Raw genomic sequence first — 21,961 nt, 5'->3', positions numbered from 1 at the left:
TAAGCTTAGATAGCATTCCCTGCTGATGCCGATAGCCATGTGCAGGACCTAAAGGCTGAATGGATTGTGTTTGGTTACTACTTAAGTTTCTTACAATCTTACACATACCCAAGGATGTTGAACATAACTCTAGCTATCTTAAAGATTTACACAGATATCGCTGTCTTCATTTTTTAAGTGCAACGTGGGACTGGGATAATGAGCAAACCATTCACTGCACACTTCACTGAAATCCACACTGGTCTGCTACTTCTCAGAGGGCCCATTAAATCAGACCAACAGGCTCTTTCCAGCCTCAGAGACTAAACTAAAAACCAGGAAGAAGACAGTAATAACGCAATGAGCAAATGAACTCTGCTGGCGACAAAATTAATTAAAAACTTCCCACAGTTGATTCTTAGCTTGATCTGATCTACATCAAAACAACAACAGCAAAATCAGAAGTACATCCAGGCAAGTGGAATCAACTTGAATAAACCTCAGAAGCCGTTTTGACTTTTATTACCTTATTCTCATCTTGTAGACAGTGCTCTATTTTTCCTTAAGTTGTCAAGTTTGAAAGGAGAAGAGGAAACTAACATTATGTTCCAGCAATGTGCCCCAAAGTGTGAATTACCTAATTTAATCGTCATGACATGCCTGCAAGGAATGTTTTATTTCCAGAGATTTCTGGTGGGGATTTCACATGGAAAATAATGATGCTGCACCGTCTATTGATGTGACTAAAAAGACTGACATGGGAGCAACAGCCTTTCCATAGCATATTTTATAAACTCTGTGTAGAAAACAAGCCAGAACCACTTGATTAATTCAGACATCCATCGCCACAGGATTAACTGTCTGGAGCTCACTATTCAACAAATGCGTTCAGAGAAGCCTTGACTGGGACCTGAGACTGAAGAGAACCAGAACCCCTCGACCTTAAGGGGGCTTATAACTTAAGGTACGCACAAAGGATTACTTTATAGTGAAATACTATTTCAGGTTTGTATACAAGTCTAACTCCAGAAATGTCCTCTCTTATCATCCCAATTTCTGCCAAATGCCTTGTATACAGAGGAGAACAAACTCTGCTTTTCATAATCCTGGTGATTTGCTGATATTTTCTTAGAGTTTATCCCCATACACAGCTTGCAAAATGGTGGTGGTGATGTCCTTGTCATCTTTTTTTCTTTTCTTTCTTTTTTTTTTTTTTCATCTTTATTAACTTGGGTATTTTTTTTTTACATTTCGAGTGTTATTCCCTTTCCCGGTTTCTGGGCCACCATCCCCTAACTCCTCCCCCTCCCTTCTTTATGGCTGTTCCCCTTCCCACCCTCCCCCCCTTGCCGCCATCCTCCCAACAATCACATTCACTGGGGGTTCAGTCTTAGCAGGACCCAGGGCTTCCCCTTCCACTGGTGCTCTTACTAGGATATTCATTGCTACCTATGAGGTCAGAGTCCAGGGTCAGTCCATGTATAGTCTTTAGGTAGTGGCTTAGTCCCTGGAAGCTCTGGTTGGTTGGCATTGTTGTTCATATGGGGTCTCGAGCCCCTTCAGCTCTTCCAGTTCTTTCTCTGATTCCTTCAACGGGGGTCCTATTCTCAGTTCAGTGGTTTGCTGCTGGCATTCGCCTCTGTATTTGCTGTATTCTGGCTGTGTCTCTCAGGAGAGATCTACATCCGGTTCCTGTCGGCCTGCACTTCTTTGCTTCATCCATCTTGTCTAGTTGGGTGGCTGTATATGTCCTTGTCATCTTAGGAATTCCAGGAGAAGCTCTTTTCCAGGTCCCAGCACGTCTGTTTATTTGAAGTGTCAGAAACTGAAATTGGAGTAATTATCACTGAACGTGGTCATATCTCATTGTGAAATCATGGCAGGTATGGAGAGGATGTGGACCTGCTGACCTCCTGACACAACAGACACCAGCCATTGAGAGCAGCACCCAGGCAAGTGTGAACACCACCTTAGCCCCAGCATAGGATCCCTGCACTGAAGAAGACTCCTGGGTACAGCCCTGATCCAGAGACTGCCATCTACTCAACAGCCCTGGCTAGTGGGGGAAAATCTCACCTAAAGTGTAAAAGTCCAAATCCTAGAGAACATTCCCCCAGTAGATTCCAAATGAAGAGCAGGGTGGGTAGGTAGAGAAAGGGAACCCCGCCCTGCCCTCGGTGTCCCCAGACAAACCGTAATAAGCACTTTTAATTCCAGCACTCAGGAGGCAGAGGCAAGGGAATTTCTTTAAGTTCAAGACCAGCCCAGTCTACAAAGTGAGTTCCAGGACAGCTAGGGCTACAGAGAGGAAACCTGTCATGAAAAAAACAAACAAACAAACAACAAAACAGAAAAAAAAGACTATCTGTAAGCATGATTCTGTATGGTAGGTAACAATGATTTTCGAAAATTGAAATAATGTTTATCCTACCAAACATGGAAATAATTAGAAAATGGTAACAGTTATGCAATGATGCCTTACAGCCTCTGAGGTATAGTTCAAATCTTTGCTGTGACAAATAAACGAGGCAGCTTGTTTTTCATGCTCCCAGATAAAAATTCGAAAGCAATGTGGTGTTTTCCGTTAGTGACTGCAGCTCCTCAACACTAACTCAGAATCATAGGAAAGCATTTGATAAGGATGCAAGTCTATCAAGCTCGACAAAGTTAGGACACTGCGTTGGTTAAGGAATCAATTATGTGGGAACACTGTCCTGTCCATGCATTGCGTACTAATCATTAAAAGGAAGAAGCTTCAGCCTTCTGAAAACCTACAGCATCTAGGACAGCCATGGGAGGAAAAACTAAGGCAAGCATGAATCTCCCTGCTGTCGCCAGCCAAAGTGCTTGGGGGTACAGAGACTCTCTGCCTGACCTCAACACCACTTCATCAGCTGGGAGGAGGACTCATCTTGTAGAATAAAGTCCAGACTGCTTACATTCATAAACTTAAATTAAAAATACAAAAACCTTGGAGGTCAAAATTAGTACAGTCATTTCACAGAAGAACGAATGTCACAGCCTACACCACTTTGGATTCGAGCTGACTGGGGCAATAGGGAATAAAAGAAAGGACGGACACATACACAGCAAGGCTGGGCTGGGGTGGCCCCTGCTTGCTGGTGGAGACCTACAGCAGCTGGGAAACTCAACGCCTTTGTTTTATGCAGCTGAAGGGGAAAGGAGTACTAACCTAGGTAGGAGGTCTCCGTAAAGAAGCAGTCATCCAGGAGGAGGAGGGTGTTGCTAGCCTTTCTTCCCATACCAGGTTTAGCTAAAGGTCAACTGTCCATCCACAACTGAGCCAGGACTGGGGAAACGCCTGGCTGTTCCCGTGGGTCTAAGGCATGAGCAACTACAACATGGCTATAGATGTTCATGTGGCGAAGGCTTACTCATAGAAGGCTAATACACACTTCCCACAAAGAAACTGATGCCCATGACAGTAATGTGACAACATTGGTGCCAGGACTGTCTCCAGTGGGATTCCTTCCCTACAACATTTTTAAACAGAATCCGCTTGAGATTCAGCCTCTCCGCCCTGTGCCGTGTACCTTTCATGAACTGAGAGGAACTCTGAGAAGGAATAAAGGTGGACAGTGGTCCCTCGGTGCATTGTCTCGGCATCCTAGCCCCACTGCTCTGATAGAACACAGTCAGGAGGCATCTTCAACCCTACTCAGCAAAGGCAAGCTTTCCATAAAGCTAACTTTGCCCGACATACAGCAATCACGTATTTACATACATGATGCTGATTCCTATGCTGATAAGTTATAAGACAAGATAACCTTACTCTGTGAAATTCCACATTGCTTTCGCTGGCATAAATTAATTTTTTCCTTGCTCTTTATAATTAACATAACCTTTAAATAGGAAAGGTTTCACTTATCACCATGAGGCTAAGGTGTTTATTTCTAATTAATGATTAAAATGCTCTGTGGTACATAGACTGTGCTTTGCCTGGAGTGTCATTTCTCCTGCAGGAATGTGACTGCCGGTTTATTAATAACATTAAATGCATATGTTCCTTTATTCTGAGACACCTGCTCACAAAAGGTGGCGCCAGAATAAAATTAAAATTCAGAGATCAGAACGGATTGCTAACAAAGGGGGTAATTCAAGGTCTTGGGCTTCGCAACTCCGTAAGCAAAGAATATTCCCTTTGAAGCCCTGATGCTGGTCAAAATGGGCATTGTGCCATAATTGCTTCTCCAAATAAGTGTGTGCTTCATGTTTTAGGAATGGTTTTGTCCTCAGTGCTGTGGTGCTGTTAAACCACAGAGTCTCAGATGTTTCCCGGGCTGCTTTGACGTTCTTGACAGAGAGCATCTATCAGTTTTTCAATAGCACATCGTAATTCACCTAGGAAAATTCTTTATTATTCCCCATAGGGTGCTGTCCTCCACATGACTATCACAGCCCTATTTCTATTGAAAGCGCTTCATTTCCCACACGGAGAGTCCTCCCAGCCTATCTGGGTTTGGCCTCCCAGTATACCATGACACCGAAGCTGTAGGAGTCACCTTGCCTCCTTCGCTTATCTCAGGAATTGCTGTGTTCCGTCACATTATGTCTTGAAAATCATTACTTCATATATGTCATTCGTGTGTTTGCTTATTTCAGACAAAAAAGGGTTATTTCAAAATATCTTACTTCACCTTGGCTAGAAAAAAAATTAAGTATAGGCTTTTAATACACTGAACAGGAATAGAGTTCTGACTTAAAAATAAAACATATGCATATTTTGATTGGGACAAAAGGAGACAAGAAGGCATTATGGGTAGAAAGAAGGAAAGAAAGGCATCAGACATTAACTTGCTTGTAACTGGCTTAGAAAATACCATACAAGAATTTCAGGATTATATGTAAGCTCACATTGATGATTCGCCGTTTATAAAAAGAAAGCAATTCGCCCTAAGATTCCAAGACTGTGCTGCGCAAATAAGCCTCTTATGTGTAGCCACATTTTTAATGACTGATGTCCTACAAGTCCTGCTGAGGTCTACATTTCTGTAGAAGAAGTTGGCTACAAAGGATCCACCCTCAACATGGAGATATGGCCATAGAATTCCCCCAACTGAACACATTCAAAGTAGCCCACTGTTCTACACTTGGCTCCCATCAGCTCCTGCGACCATCCTCCTCCTCTCTCTCTCAGGCCACAGAGCACATAGCCTGACTGACCAAAACCAATCCCTTGAAAGATATTGTTCTAGCCTCCCCCGCTCCTTATATTTCATTCTCATGAAGAGGAGGGGCGGGGGGCAAGTAGAAAGATTTTTGGACATGGAGAGTCCAAAAGTGCAATGAGCAGAGGAGACATTAAATAAAGTTTTTAATTAGTTCTGTGCAATCTCCCGATAACACAATGTTATTTACATATCTCGTGATATTTTCTTTATAAAGATACTGGGACTTCAGCCTAAGTATACTGGCAGACTAGATAGAAAACCTTTGATAAAATAATGGACAGTGATTCATTCCAACAAGGAGATGTGACACTCTCTGGGTCCCAGCTCCTCACTAAAGGAACCAGACCTTATCTCTTTCTTTGAATAAGAGTCAACTTCTGTTGTCTGAATATTAATCCATGCAAATCTCACAGATGTTATTTGAATAGACAGGAGACTGTCAGCACTGCACATTGTAAACACCACGCTGCTCCAACTTTTCTGCACGGCAGAGCATGGCTGGAACACAGCAGGTATGCCTATGCCAAATGACACACTGAGTCAGACCACGTTTGGGAGGATGAAGCTGTTGATGCAAGCCATTAAGAGAGAGAAAAGGTACCAAATAATCTATGTGTTCCCTTGGAGCACAGACCCAATCGTGGACGTGTAAGATAAAGACTAAGACCACTCGTAAGAATCTGGATACAGACATATGCTGAAAGAGGAATGGCTTCCTGAAGAAGAGCATGTCCATAGGAAGCATCTTAATGTCAGACTTTCTTCTACATCAGGACCAGATGACACACACGGCTTCTCTAGAGTCCATGTCCACATACAGAAATAAAACATAAACACTGGTTTATTTCCCTCATACCTTTAACGGTACTCAACCGGAGTCTCTGTATCCTATCTGGAGGTTTGAGCTCATGAATTATGAAGGCTATTAGAGCCAGAGCATGAATGATAAAATAAATCCCTTTGCTACTTATAGATCTATTTTGTTCCTAAAACTGTAAAACGCAAACTTTTAGCTCTAATAGGCCCCTCCTTATAGCCTAGACTCTCAAATCTCCACTGAGTCACTGGCTGTTTTAGCTGATCCATTTAATAAGGCTTGCACACATGATAATACACTATGTAAACTGCTTAGTTATATAGAAAAAAGATAATCTAGGGGCTGGAGAGATGGCTCAGTGCTTAAGAGCACTGACTGCTTTTCCAGAGGTCCTGAGTTCAATTCCCAGAAACCACATGGTGGTTCACAACCATCTGTAATAGAATCTGATGTCCTCTTCTGGTGTGTCTGAAGATAGCTACAGTGTACTGATATATATTAAATAAATAATTTTTTTTTAAAAAAAAGATAGCTCTAGTCCCCTGTAATCACACCTTCCGTGTGGGGTTTGATTAGGAACAGTGGCATAACTTGGAGAGTTTCTTGTGATATCTCAAGGCTATGCCTGGGAGTGCTGACCATGCCCTCTTGATTCTGTCTGTCACCTTCAAGGTTGGCTCGTTGTTGAGCTGAAGTGCACACTGGGGTAGCTGGCATACAATTTGAATGCAAAGCCTAGAAGAAATGCTATGTCTAGGTCCACAAAGCATATATGAACCACATAAGCCTTCAGATTATTTTAGAGAGTTTTGAACCTATGCATGTGCCATTAAACTTGCTAAAGATACATAGTTTAAAAGAAGCTTAGAAACAATTACTCAGAAAATTGGCCTATGTTGTCTGCTATGATTTCTCCTCCCTACTGATGAGGACCACCAACATCCTAACAAGTGCTATTATTGTATCCATGACTTGAATAAAATCATACCAACTCCAGGTCTTACAGCTCAACCACAGCCTTCAAACCCACCCCCTTCATCCTACATTCCTCTTCAGAGTCACCACTGTGGTCAAGAAAAATCGGCAACTACTGTTGCTGAACAAAACAACAGTCTGGAACAGCTCCTTAATGGGTGTCTAATTGATTTTCATTCAATTAAGACATTTGCTTCAAATCTCACAGGATGCCAGCGAAGGGTATCAGTTTCCAAGAATGCTTTCTGCCACGTGTCTTGTGTATTTTTCTTCCTTTGCTTTGTGCTTTCCTGCTGGTTAAAGATATCATTTTCAAAGGGAGGAAATGTTCAGAATTAATGACAGCTGACAGGGAGGAATGTCAATAACAAAGCCACCTCCAGACTAGCATGATCCTTGGACGCTAGGGCTTTCTATCAACCCCCAGCTCAAGGCTTATTTTAGTTGTTACCAATTTCTAGTGGGTATCATTCACAGACATACCAAAACTACACTGTTTCACCTGATGTTTGTATTCATCTCATACAATAAGTTGGTTGGTTCCCTCCAGCTTCCCTCAAGTAAAACTAGCAAGTAAAATATACATACATTTAAAGCAACAATGTAATGCCTATGTACATTTGCACTCGAAGTCATTAACACTTTCAGTCTAATTAACATGTTTATGTCTTACCTCGTTATCGCTTTCTATGTTAAGAAAGCATTTAAGGTATGCTACCCTAGCAAATGGCAAGCACGCAGTACATTCTTCTTAATAATATTACTATACTCGTATTATATATTAGACCCCAGAATATATTCATCTTATAATTAAAGTGTTATATTCTTTGACCAATGTCCTTTCCTATCTTCCCAGCCCCAAGCACCCATCATTCTACCCTTTATAAATATATATATATAATTACATAGTAAGCTCATCTATTTCATAGGCCATATAAGAATGTAGTCACACAGCACTCACTTTTTGAGTCTGGATTGTCTTGTTTAGCATAATGTCCCCTAAGTTCATCCATTTTGTAGCAAGTGGTGGACTGTTTTGTTGTTGTTGTTGTTGTTGTTGTTGTTGTTGTTTTAATACTAACGTCCAATCATGGGGAAGTGGATAATGCAGAAAGAAAATGAAACTGCATCGTATTACCAGTTACAATCAGACTGGAGATAAGCACTAGAGATAAGCTATATTCCTTATAGCAATAACTTTATATTGAAAATTATTCAAAAATAAATTAAAGATATTTGGCGTGTGTTTTAAAGAGGCAGTAATTTATGTATGTTAATTACACTTTGTAATATGAGTATATACACACGTGTGTGTGTGCATGTGTGCATGTGTGCATGTGTGCGTGTGTGTGTGTGTGTGTGTGTGTGTGTGTGTGTGTGTGTATGTGTGTGTGTGCGTGTACGGCAGAGGGGCACCTGTGTGCTTTTGGAGGCCAGAATAGGGTGACATGTCTCATTCCTCAGAGCTGCAGTTACACTCCACTTCTTATATAGATGCTGGAGCAAAATTCTGGCTGTAATGATTACACAACAATTAACTCACTGATTCTCAACCTGTGGGTCTCGACCTCTCAAGCAACCCTTTCTTTATAGGGGTTGCCAAGACCATCGGAAAAGACAGATGTGTACATTGTGATTCATAATGGCAGCAAAATTACAGTTATGAAGCAGCAATAAATTAATTTCACGGTTGGGGTATCACCACACCATGAGGAACTGTATTAAAGGGTCACAGCATTAGGCAGGCTGAGGACCCCTGCGTTAATTGTGGAGTTATCTTTGACCCCCGCTTAACCAATATTTTCCCTTTTCCTGAATATGAAAAATTACAACTTCTACCAATAAATTTCTTTTCAATCAACTGTTTTTTTCCCTAGAGAAAAGAAATTCCCAAAGGTGTTTTATTGTTTGTTTTTTTTTTTCAAAATAAATGTGCGTACACACGTATGCACATGCATGCAGGTCTGTGTGCATTCATATGTCTGGTGTGCACATGCACATGCATGCAAGTCTGTGCTTTTGTGAGGAAGCACGTTTGCCACTTGAGCACAAACCCTGTTCACATGAAGGGAAATGAGAGTCTGAGCATGAAAGGAAGTAGACCGTGGTGAGGAACATAGCCTGTGGGCTAGCTTTAGGGTGAAAGAACAAGAAACAAAACCACTAAAAGCCCCTTTCCCTAATTCCCTGAAATAAAGCCATGAAAGGCCTCAGAAACCCACTGTATCAGTTACTTTTCAGTGCTGTGAAAAAATATGACCAAAACAACGTACAGAAGCGTTTGTCTGGACTTACATTTTCATAGAAAGGGAATGTGTGTATTTGGAGGTTTCATGATAGGGAGAAACCAAGGCAGTGGGCGGCAGAGCAGGAAGGTGGCTGGTAACATTTCATCCCACTGGAAGCCAAGAAAATGAACTGGAAGTGGCTATGAATCTCAAAGCCCATGCTTCCTCCACCAAGGCCTCAGCTGTATAAGTTCAATTCCTCCTCCAAACAGTGCTACCGGCCAGGAAAACATGGGTTAAATACCTCAAGTCTAGAGAAGAAGCAGGAGCATAATTTTTTTCTCTCTCTCTGCTTTACTTTGAGCTACAGAAATGTATGTCAAGATTAGGGAGTGTTCGGGGAAGGTTTTGATCAACTTACCCCAAGCTAGGAACATCTCAGAAGAAGGAACTTCAACTGAGAAAATGCCTCCTCCAGCCAACTGGCCAATGAACAATTTTGAGGGTCATTTTCTTGATCGATGGTGATGTGGGCAGGCCCAGCTCACTGTAAGCAGTGCCAGCCCTGAGCAGGGGGTCCTGAGTTCTATGAAAAAGCCAGCTAAGAAAACCAGTGAGCAACATTTTTCCATGATCTCTGCTTCAGTTCCTGACTCGGTTCTTATTTTGAGTTCCTGTCCTGACTTCCCTGAGAGTTATAACCTTAAAGAAACCCTTTCCTCCCCAGACCACCTTTGATTGAGGTATTTATCACAGAAATGGAAAGTAAAGTAGGACAGGCAGCTAACGTAAATTTAAAAAACCGGCGGGAGTCTAAACTAGGGGTGGTAGGGATGAATAGAGAGTACGTGATCCACGGCAATGTCATTGTCATTTAAAAAAAAAAAAGGCAACCAAATAGCTTGTTAGCCAAAGCAAGCATCTGACAGAGGACTAGCCAAAATGGGAGTTTCTGGAAGCCCTCATCCCACTTCTCCAAACCCATCACTGGTCTGAGAACGTGGCATTAGAAATGGAGATGTCAGACTGGGGTAAGAGCCCAGAAAGCAAACCAACGAGCCATAGCCCACGCAGCTTTGAGGGCAGGAGAGAAGGTACAGTGGTGACAAGTGCTCACAGTGCAGCCATGAGGGCCTGACTTCAGATTCCAGCTCCCATATAACAAGCCAGGCATGGTCCCTAATGTCGCTGTAGCCCCAGTGCCATGGGAGATTGCTAGGCCTGGCTGGCTACTGCCATCCTAGCCAACTAAAAGGGACCTCCAAGTTCAAGTACACCTTGCACCAAAGGAATAAAGCAGAGGGAGAGAAGGAGGGAGGGAGGGAAGGTGAGAGGAAGAGAGATCTAAAGATAAAATGTAAACAGAAAATGTACATTTCCCTCTAAAGGGTGTGTCTGTGTGTCTGTGTGTGTGTGTGTGTGTGTGTCTGTGTCTGTGTCTATGTCTGTGTCTGTGTCTGTGTCTGTCTGTGTTGTGAATTATAGGTGGCTTCTGCTACTAAAATGGAGCAAGAATTTTTTTTAATTCTTTTAAATACATTCAGTAAAAATTCTTCAAATATAAAACATTTTTCAGGTAATGAATAAAGACAGGGTCAGAGGTATATTGAGGTGTATGGGGTTTGTTTTATAAACTGAAGCAGACCACATTAATTGCAGCCAGTGACCTTTATTATGTCAACAGGAAAAGGAAGTCAGCATCTCAAAGGGATACGTTTGCTTGGAAACCTTTCTGTAATTTTTAACTTGCTTGACTGGTACAAACATCTCCTGCCAGCTAAAATTATGCAATATCTTTTTTCTCAGCAACTACATCTTGGAAAAAGTAAAAATTACGTTTTGTTTTCCTAAGTGTTTAAGGATATCTTAAGTAGTGTTAACTACTACATATTCATTTAAACAGTTTGATACACCATCATCTACACGACTATTTTGGGACTCTGAAGAAGAAGGCCAAGAAATGTATCCATCTCAGAGAAAAACATATGAAATAATTCTTAATAGGTAATTACATAAAAATTTTACAAGCCTGAGAATTTCTTAAAATTATGGTCATCCCAAGTTGTCCTATTACACGTTGACCTTTGACATTCTACAAATCCAAGGCACTGGAAGCACAATCTGTGTCCTTGGTAATAAAGTTTCATAGCGTTGTTACATAAACAGAAGGAAGCTGAAGGAAAAGAAAGACGAAAAGAAAGAGCTAGACTCAGATGACTGAAGAACGTGGGCCCTTAACTCAAACTCTAAACTCCAACCTATAGAGATAAGGTTTAGCTCCATGACTATGAGCACATCAATGATCTATGATCTCACCCCACCTTGGTTTCTTCTGTATAACGTGAGTGATTAGAAGGCCCATCTCACAAGGACAGTGTCAGAATACAAGCTGCAATCCGAAAAGGGGATTCTGCAGATAGCTATCCTGAAGAATTCATTTAATAAGCGTTGGCAGTTATTAGCACTGTAAGGAAATACGTTCAACCTCAAAATTCATTGCATAACTGCAAATTAAAATGAGAATTTATTTCAATAAGTTAGGAGTAGGAAATTGGGTATATTAATAGTACCTGGTGTCTACAAGAAAACGAAGAAAACTGGCACACATATGCACAATACATGGTAATGCATATTAGTCCATGGCTCTGGAGAAGAACTGTGTGGTGGAAGAGAGTGGACTGTAGGAGTGCAGAGAGGAAAGCACATCGCAGAGATCCCAAACTCTTCATACTTGGGGACAGTGTTCCATCATCACAATCTCTGGGCTCTATTCCTTGCACTGCATGTACCGGAAATTATCCACTTAGACGTATAGTTAGTAAACAAAGATGCAATCAAAAGAAACTGAGTATGAGGAGAGCTCTTAGCTGGCCCAATAGCTGATGCCACATTTCTTTCCGTTGGTCTCTATATTTAAGAAAGATAATCCTATGGTATCCACCTGAGCCTTTGTGGGAATTAATATTTTATAGTACTTAATCTACATGTTCCTCCTCTTTTTTCTTAAGATTTTTCCCAAGATTTCATGTCTTTAACTTGAATCAGATAAACTGCAAATGAGATGGTGAGGTCACAGCTTTTTTTTAAAAAAGTAATAAATGAAACATACACAAAAATAAAATATTAGGCAGTAGTTGAGGCACAGAGGGGGAAAAAGCATAGTTCAAGTGGTCCAAAAAGGCAGAGCTGTGTCATTCTGGCCTTAGGCAAACCTCAACTTTCTCACTTGTAAGTCATGAGAAAATTATTCACTGAGGAAAAATAACCACATCACACCCAAGTCAATTTCTAATTTCTGAAGCAACTTTTTAATCCCACGGTTTCTATGGCAATAAAGATACTGGTCCTGTAGACCCCACTCCAAATCTGAGAGAGAGAGAGAGAGAGAGAGAGAGAGAGAGAGAGAGAGAGAGAGAGAGAGAGAGAGAGAGAGTCTCAATGAATCAATATCCAAATGAAGTCCTGCAGTGTTAGCATTCTGGGGTGAGAGATTTAAGAGAGAAAGGGGGAGTTGAAGGGGAAGAAGGGCTATGGGTAAAGGAGAATGATGTTCTTCTCTTCATTTGATATTTACAAAAAGAAACAAAGGGATTAAATTTCACCTTCTTGCTTTTTACTAGGAAAAAAAATCAAATCTAGAGGACTCAGTAAGAGGTGACAGAGCAAAGCAAACCATGGGGTGGGTGATGAGAGGAAGCTCAGGTTTACAGCTAAAGCCGACTGTGGTACGAAAGCTGCCTGTGAGGTGTGGGACTCGGGGAAGGAGAAATGCCCAGTAACCAGCATGGCTGGCATATCTTTCTTCCTCTCAGTCTTCTAAGCACTGACTTCAGTGGAAAGTTCCCGTGGAAAATTTCAAGCAAACACTTGGCTTAAAATGTCTGTGAAGACTTCAAATTTTGAAGTCAGACAATATCTAGAGTCAGCTCCTCCTGCTTTCTCCCGTTTGCAAGTCTGTCTTTCCACATCCATTTTCTGTGCACATCTTTATATCATCAGTAATCCTCAAGGTTTACCTGTACTGGCTGGTTCAGGGACTCAGAAACAGAACTTTGGGAGTTTTGTTTGGTTTTATTTCCTATACTTTCTATTATTCTACTGTGACTTAGGGGGTTGTTATTTATTTATTTATTTATTTATTTATTTATTTATTTTTGAGACATGTCTCATTATGTAGCCCTGGCTATCCTGGAGCTGTTGTGAAGACCAGGCTGGCCACAAATCCACAGAGATCTGCCTCCCAAGTGCTTGGGATTAAAGGTCTCTACTCTCAAAACTTTGATTTTAAGGGCAATCAGAGAATACAAAAGACTAGTCCCTTCTAGGATTGTTGCCACAGTTGGTATTAAGTGTGTCTCTAATGATTGTCGGGAGTTAATTCCAGGACTTTAATTAGAAAATCGAGGATGCAACTAGGGCAACATGATCTGGGTCACTCTGAGTAGGTAAGCAGATTTGGTTAGGAAAAGGGCAAGGTTAATATTTGACACTGTAACTTATTAGAGTTTGGATATAAAACGTTCTCCACAGGCACATGTATTTGAACAACTAGTGTCCAGCTTTGGCACTGTTTGGAAAGGCTATGGAAACTCTAGGTGATAGAAGCTTCTGGAAGAAGACAGCACTCGGGGCAAGATTTGAAGTTTGAAGTGTTGCTCAATTCCCTGTTCACCCATCCTCCCCATTGCCCCTCTCCCCCCACCCTCTGATCTGAATCACCCGTGGACCTGTTAACTAAAACCCTTTCTTCCTTGGGTTGCTTTCGGCTGTGGAGTTTTTTTGACACCAACAGAAAAGTAACTGCCTCAGCACCGAAGTGGAACGGCTCCTTTATTAGAGCAGGAAGCCATACAATCAACTCCTAGTGAGCGCTGCACAGAACCCCTGCGTCCTATTGGTCTCATTCTGAGTACTCCAGAGAGTAACACCGTGAGCACAGGAAGCAGTCACCTGAATCATATAGGGGATACACATCCATCGTTTCTTGCTTTGTGGGTGATACGATCTGAGAAAGTGTCCCAAATTAATAAATGACGTTATTTAAAAGTTAAGGAGCTAAAATGACACCTGACTTTTTATATGTCCCAATATCTCGAATTTGGTCATTCCCACCCATATGTCAACAGGACAGAGTTACTGCGAGCAAATTTACAAAAACATGAAAGTTTGCTTTCTTTGGCATCACCTTTATTCCACACACAGTCTCTCTATGAAGATCCCCACCCTAAATAGAGTCTCATCACTTAGATTTTTATTTCACACCAATTTCTAACCAATAGCTTGCCTTGTCACAGCCTTACTCTTACGCCACCCCCTTTTAAAACATAAAAAGTGGTTTAGCACGAAGACATGAAGACTCATTAAGCAATGTTACTCAGTGACTATTATTAAACACTAATGTAGTAAACACAATTTTTTTTCCACAGAGCCCTTGACCAAGCAAATGGCTACAGTGGTCAACAGTAGCAGCTCAAATGTCAAAGCAAACACTGCCATGTATCATGGTGCGATGTTAAGAGCACAGAGTGAGGTAAATACCACTGTGAATTCAGTCTTTTTCCCCTATCCAAGCGCATTCAAACTTACATGGTTGGAACATAGAAGTGTGATCTCACTCAAATTGCCTTCTCTTGAGATTATAAGAGGAAGATAACTTGGTGTGGTGGTTTAAATGAGAAATACCCCCATAGGTTTAGATACTTAAACAATTCCCGGCTGGAGGTATCGTTAGGAACCAGCTGGAGGTGTGTTTAGGAGGTGTGGCCTTGCTGAAAGGAGTTTGTTACTGGGTGTTGCAGGGAGGGCTTTGAGATTACATAATCTCTTCCTACTTCCAGTTTGCTCTCTCTGCTTCATGTTTGCAGTAAAGCATGTGGTCTATGCCTCAGTTTCCTGCTCCAACCACCATGCCTACCCAAGCTTATGCCTTCCCACCGTGATGGAATCCTTATCCCTCCAAAACCCTAAGTCCAGATAAAGCTCCTCCATCTGTAAATTGCCTTGCTCATGGTAATCTATCACAGTAACAGAAAAGCAACATATATGCTCGATCTCCCCTTTCTTTCTCCCTTCAGTTTTTTGTTTGTTTGTTTTGCTTTTTGCACTGTTCGTGTCTTCATTTCATCAATTCATCCAGGGGCCATTGGGTGCCCACCGTAAGGCTTATTAGATTCTATCAGGTCTTAAAGACTTTACAATGTCAATATAATGTAAGGCAACCTGTATGAGCAATTACATGCCAGAGTCAGGAATAATCAGAGCTACAGTTCTATTAATAGAAGTCTTGAACAGCTATGGCTCCAGTGATTGCCCCCCAGCTTTCAGAAGGAACTGTGTTGTAACTTTTTAATTTGGTATTAGAAGGAGTCAGAGACTGAGAAAATGTAGAAAGGGTATATATGTGACCCATCACCGGTATTTTGGAGAAATGAACAAATCTGCTTGGTTACCAGGGACTGACCAGCATTTGTAGAATGGCTAATGATGCCATCGCTGACAATGCTATTTTACATTGAAATTCCAGAATGTTGCAGAGGAAAATTTTTTTTGATTACCTGCTATTGTCAGATATATTATTATATAATTTGATCATATTATAATTCATATATCACTTATTGTGTTGTGGGTTTGCAACTTTTAGAACTGAGGTTTAGACTTAGAGTTGCTCAAAATCATACAACTTATGAGGGATGGGCCATCCAAACACAGGACTTGCTGTATCCAAAGTTTTGCCTTGTGTGGCATCTTTATAACTGGCTAAATTAGAACTACTAAAATAACCAAATGGAAGAATAATTTCCCATACCAGATCCAATTTCTCAGCCATCCACAGATTAGCCACTTAATTCTTCTTTCTTGACACAAAGACATTTTCTCTTAATAAGAACATTTGCATAAAAATGAGCTAATTTCTCAGTGGTTTTTATCAAATAATATCGTCCTTATTCTTTCTTGAAGGCACAGACCCCATTGTGTGACTGGTTTCAAATAATTACTGCTAGAACGTGGAGGTAAAAACTGGAACCTGGATTCCCTGAGAACCAAGATGTGAGTTGAGACAGGTACGCCAAAGTCATTGATGTTTATTTTTTTTTTCACTATTCTTCTCTCATGCAGTACATTCTGACTCCAGCCTCTCCTTCCTCTACTCCTCTCAGCCCTCACTTCCACAACCTACTCTCTCCCCCAGATCTAGTGTTCCTCTATTTCCCTTCAGAAAAGAGCAGGCCTCCCAGAGATATCAACTGAATACACCATTACAAGAAGCAGTAAGATGAGACCCAAACCCTCATATCAAGTCTGGATGAGACAACCCAGGTGAAGAAAAAGAGCCCCAGGAGCAGGCAAAAGAGTCAGAGAGCCTCCCCTGACTCCCAACTGTTAGGAGTCCCACAAAAACCCCAAACTAAACAACCACAGCATGTGTGCTAAGGGCTTAGTGCAGTGACTCTGTGATTGCAGCTACAGTGTCTGTGAGCCTCACCGATGGGGCTGAAGGGGCTGGGCACATGCTTGTGGGCAAGGCAGGATAACAGAGACAATGGAAGACTTGGGCCCCAAAATTCACTTTAGAAAGTCTGCTATATATTATATCAAACTTGATTAAATGTGCCCGCATGCCACATTAAATGCAGCATTTTGGTGGTGCACAGAATACAAATGCTTTTTTATGGTTTTGTTTTGAAATTATTTAATTTATGGTTAGCTCTGATTTCTAAAGGATTATTGTGCTTCCTGGGGAATCATCTTAAAATGAGACTGGCTTATTCATTTCTCTCCAGGGTAATGAAATTGCTGTTGATATTAAACTTAATGATTAATGAAACAAGTATAACATTGCTTTTTAGATATTTAATTGTGTTTTCTGCTTAACACTTAAGTTTTTTTTAAAAAAAATGATTTTTAAATGCTGGAGGGGTTTTTTTTGAGATATTGCCACATACCACGCAATGCTCTCATTTTAAGTGTACACATGTACAATACAATGGTTTATAGCACACTCATACTTGGTCATAATGGTCAGATTTAGGTCAAGGTTATCATGAGAGAAAACAACCCTAGGATGTTGGCTGTTCTCCCTCCCATTCCTGAATCTGTTTTCCAGCCCTAGACCACCACTAATCTATTTTCCATTTCAACAGGTTTTCTAATTTCAATATTTCATTTGAGTAGAATAATGTTGTAACTGTCTTTGTAACTGGTTCTGTCTCAAAACGTCACGTGTTCAAGATTTAGCTGGGTCCTGTGTATATGCAGCTCATTACTTCTGTGGGGTGTGTGCATTCTCTGCCTGCCCATTAGCAACTGATGGGCACTTGGTTGTTTTCTGTATTATGGTTACTGTGGTCCATACTGCTATATACGCATCTAAATATGAATTCTTGCTTTCAATCTTTTGAGGGGCTATATACAAAGAGAATTACTATGTCAAAGAGAATTACTATGTTGTTGTAGCTCTATGTTCAAGTGTTTGAGGGAATGCTAGAGCCTTCTCTCTCTCTTTTTTTAAAAGATTTATTTATTATTTAATGTATGTGAGTAGTTGCTGTGCTCAGACACACCAGAAGAGGGCATCAGATCCCGCTACGGATGGTTGTGAGCCACCATGTGGTTGCTGGGAATTGAACTCAGGACCTTTGGAGGAGCAGTTAGCGCTCTTAACTGCTGAGCCATCACTCCAGCCGATGCTAGAGTCTTCTAAGGTAGCTGCAGAGTTTTCCATGGTGAGGAGCAGTATCAGAGGGGAAGATTGCTCAATCTTGTCTTTGACAGTACTTATCTGGCTTCAGACTCTGATTTTGAGTAGATGTGAATTGATACCTCATTCTGGGTTTGATTTGCATTTCTTTGATGATTAATGTTGTTTTGCACATTTTCAAGTGTTTACCAGCCTCTTGTACATCTTCCTTAGACTCCTTAAAAAGAAGAAGTTTTCTTTATAGCATTATAAATGTTCTTTGCATATTTTCCATGCAAGTCTCCCAGCAGGTATGTGAATTGCAAAAATTTTCTTCCATATTATAGATCATCTTATCAGTCACCTTCTCAACAAAGCCTTTGAAGTATAAGTTTCTAGTTTTAATGAAGTCTTATTATTTTTCTTTCCTTGCTTGTACATCTGGTGTCATAGCCAAGACCATTTGCCAAGTTCAAGGTCATGGAATTTGCCCTCGGTTTCCTCTAAGAGTTTTATAGTTAGCTCCTGGATGCATTTTAAGTTGTTTTTTGTACATGGTGTGAGGAAAGGATTAGGGTTCAGTTTGGATATGTGGTTCCCCAGTAAATCCAACACTGGCAACTGAAGAGTCTACCTTTAATGCCCCTGATACTCTCATGAAGAGGTCTTGGTTATCTGGGCTAGCAATTCTATTGAGTTCCTACCTCGCCCCCATCCCCACATCTGTTTGCTGATGCCACAGAGTACTGATTGTAGTCACTTGGTAGCAAGTTTTGAAATGAAGAAGCATCGACTCTCCAATTCCATTTTCTATTCTATGATTTGATCAATTATAAATCCCAAGCCATTCTCTATTAATATTTACAACCCAATAAAAAAGGATTTATTTTAGTTAACAGGTCCACAGGTGATTCAGATCAGAGTTGGGAGGGGGTATGGGTGAACAGGGAATTGAGCAAAATTTCAAAGCTTAAATTATGCCCCCAGTGATATCATGTTCCAGAAGCTTCTATCACCTACAGTTTCCATAACCAAACAGTGTCGAACCTGAACACCAAGTGTTCAAATACATGTGCCTGTGGGAGACACTTTATATTTAAACCCTAATAATTTTACAATGGTTCTGAACCTGCGGGTCTCGACCACTTTGAAGGAAGTCCTATATCATATGCCTTGGGCATCAGGTATTTCCATTATGAGTCATAACAGTAGCAAAATTATAGTTATTAATTAGCAACAAAAAACAATTTGATGGTTGAGGGTCACCACATGAGAAACTCTATTAAAGGGTCTTGGCATTAGGAAGGTTGAGAACCCCATTACTAAGGAAAAACACATCACCACGTGATATTCTTTACAAAAATGCACATAATCTAGACATAATCATGACTAAGGGCATTCTGAACTAGAAGGCATTTTAGTTTGATGATATTCTTTGGTGTTGCCACATTGTGAGAGGCAAAAGGCAATGCTAAGCTGAGAGACTGGGGTTGAAGGAGTCCAACACAATAGAGCACCAAATAGAATCTGTGGTCCAAATTTCCCTTTTGTGACAAACAGCATTATTGGGAAAATCGGTGGAATCATCAAAAGGTCTGTTGAGTGTCGGTTTTTCTGCCAATGCTGATTTCATGGTTTTGTTAATTGTACTGTTATTTGGTTAAGAGACAATCTTTGTTTTAGAAAATACATTTCAAAATGCGTAAGCGTAAACAGATTTCATTTTTAGATTTTCCTCTAAAATGGTTGCAATGGGAGTGAGGCCAGAAGGGAGATAGAAAAGGGGGTTCTGAGGGAGAATTATAAAACAAATGCTAAATTTGAAAATCCTTGGCTAGGGCTGTGCAAAGATTTGCTGTGCCTTCCTTATACCTTTTCTATAAGCCTGAAAGTGCATTTATTTAAAAATTAATGAATGATTAGTCTTTTAAAAAACAGCCATAATAAAGATATCTTTCTGGGTTTGCTTTCTTTCTTTTGTTTGTTTTGGTTTTGGGGGGTGGAGGAACAGGGTTTCTCTGTAGTTCTGGCTGTTTTGGAATTCTGTTGACCAGGCTGGCCTTGAACTCAGAGATCTGCCTGCCTCTACCTCCTGTGTGCTAAAATTAAATGTATACCATTCTACCTGGCTATTTCTAACCAAATATTCCTTCATTCTTTCTTTCCAATATAATGGTGTGTGCCCTTTATATGAGTCAGGTTTCCATTGTAACAAAATACATGAGACAAACTCTTAAGGGAGTAAGATTTACTTTAACTTCATTTCAGGGGTTATGGTTGATCGTAATGGAGATACCATGACAGAGCAAAGCGGCCTACCCCATGAGAGATGGGAAGGGGGAAGTGACAGGGGAAAGAGAAGTCTGGATGAGAATGAACCTGTTCCCTAATACTCAAGTTAGCATGTTTCTCCAAGACTAATTTTCTCTCTAGTCTAACTGTGAGTGGTTTTCTCCTCTAGGCTCTGGCACCTATATTAATCTTTCAATCAAACTATTGCCTGGATGCATATATACAATGCAAATATAGTCCTGGAGGCCAGGAACAATATAGTTATTAGAGAACCAGGTCACCTTGATGATGTAACAACACAAAAAGATATGAGCTGTCTGTCCCACCCTCCATGTCCAAATTATTGGTAAAGAGCACACTGCTATAGAAAAGGCACCAGGATATGACCCCTGTCACCATGCTGTTGGTAAACAAAGAGTGAGATGCCAAAATTATTCTCATACTATTTGGCTTCTAATCAGATGGAAAGGATCTTCTCTAAATATTTTTGGGAGGTGCAGTGAACTTTATTGATGGTATTTAAGAGAGTAGGGAGGGCTCCCTAGGCCCCTCCTGTTATTATGGGGATCTGGGATGGAATTGTGAGGGAGATGCTCAGGGATGGGGACTACTGAACAACTGATGGCCTCCCTCTTGCTCTCAGTGTCCTTCCTGGGGTGAGTGACCCAGGGTTTCTTACTCCTCAGAGGCCATGTAGGCCATGAGGTCCAACACCCTGTTGCTATCACACCAGGAAATGAGATGTACAAAGTTGTCATTGAGAGCAATGCCAGCCCCAACATCAAAGGTGGAAGAGTGGGAGTTGCTGTTGAAGTCGCAGGAGACAACCTGGTCCTCAGTGTAGCCCAGGATGCCCTTTAGTGGGCCCTCAGATGCCTGCTTCACCACCTTCTTGATGTCATCACACTTGGCAGGTTTCTTCAGGCGGCATGTCAGATCCACAACGGATACAATGGGGGTAGGAACACAGAAGGCCATGCCAGTGAGCTTCTCGTTCGGCTCTGGGGTAACTTTGCCTACAGCCTTGGCAGCACCAGTGGATGCAGGAATGGTGTTCTGGGCTGCCCCACGGCCATCATGCCATAGCTTTCCAGAGAGGCCATCCACAGTCTTCTGAATGGCAGTGATGGCATGGACCGTGGTCAGGAGCCCTTCCATGATGCCAAAGTTGTAATAAATGACTTGGCCAGGAGGGCTAAGCAGTTGGTGGTGCAGGATTGCTAACAATCTTGAGCGAGTGACCATATTTCTCATATTTCACACCCATCACAAACATGGGGGCATCAGCTGATGACCCTTTTGGCCACACCATTCATGTGGCCCCTGGCCTTCTCCATGGTGGTGAAGAGACCAGTAGACTTCAAGGCATACTCAGCACCAGCATCACTCCATTTGATGTTAGCGGGATCTCGCTTCTGGAAGACGGTGATGGGCTTCCTATTGGAGGTTGAAGAGATGCTTCCCATTCTCAGCCTTGACTCTGCCATTGAATTTGCCATGGATAGAGTCACACTAAAACATGTAGGCTATGTAGTTGAGGTCAATGAAGGGGTCGTTGATGGTAACAATCTTACTTTTGCCAGATGTAGAGTAGAAGGCAGCCCTGGGGCTGGAGAGATGGCTCAGTGGTTAAGAGCACTGGCTGCTCTTCTAGAGGTCCTGACTTCAAATCCCAGCAACCACATGGTAGCTCACAACCATCTGTAATGGGATCTGATGCCCTCTTCTGGTGTGTCTGAAGACAGCGACAGTGTACTTATATATAATAAATAAATAAATTTTTTTTAAATAAAAGGCAGCC

At 41.4% G+C, this 21,961-nt stretch overlaps 1 pseudogene; it reads right to left on the bottom strand.

The window, feature by feature from the left end:
- LOC116900842 overlaps positions 1-21,681 on the bottom strand; it is a 69,589-nt pseudogene extending 47,908 nt beyond the window's left edge.
- Between the last annotated feature and the right edge of the window lie 280 nt (positions 21,682-21,961).

Source organism: Rattus rattus, chromosome 5, assembly GCF_011064425.1.
Source record: "Rattus rattus isolate New Zealand chromosome 5, Rrattus_CSIRO_v1, whole genome shotgun sequence".
NCBI lineage: Eukaryota > Metazoa > Chordata > Mammalia > Rodentia > Muridae > Rattus > Rattus rattus.
The sequence above is the reverse complement of the archived record's forward strand: the minus strand, read 5'-3'. Positions and strand labels throughout refer to the sequence as shown.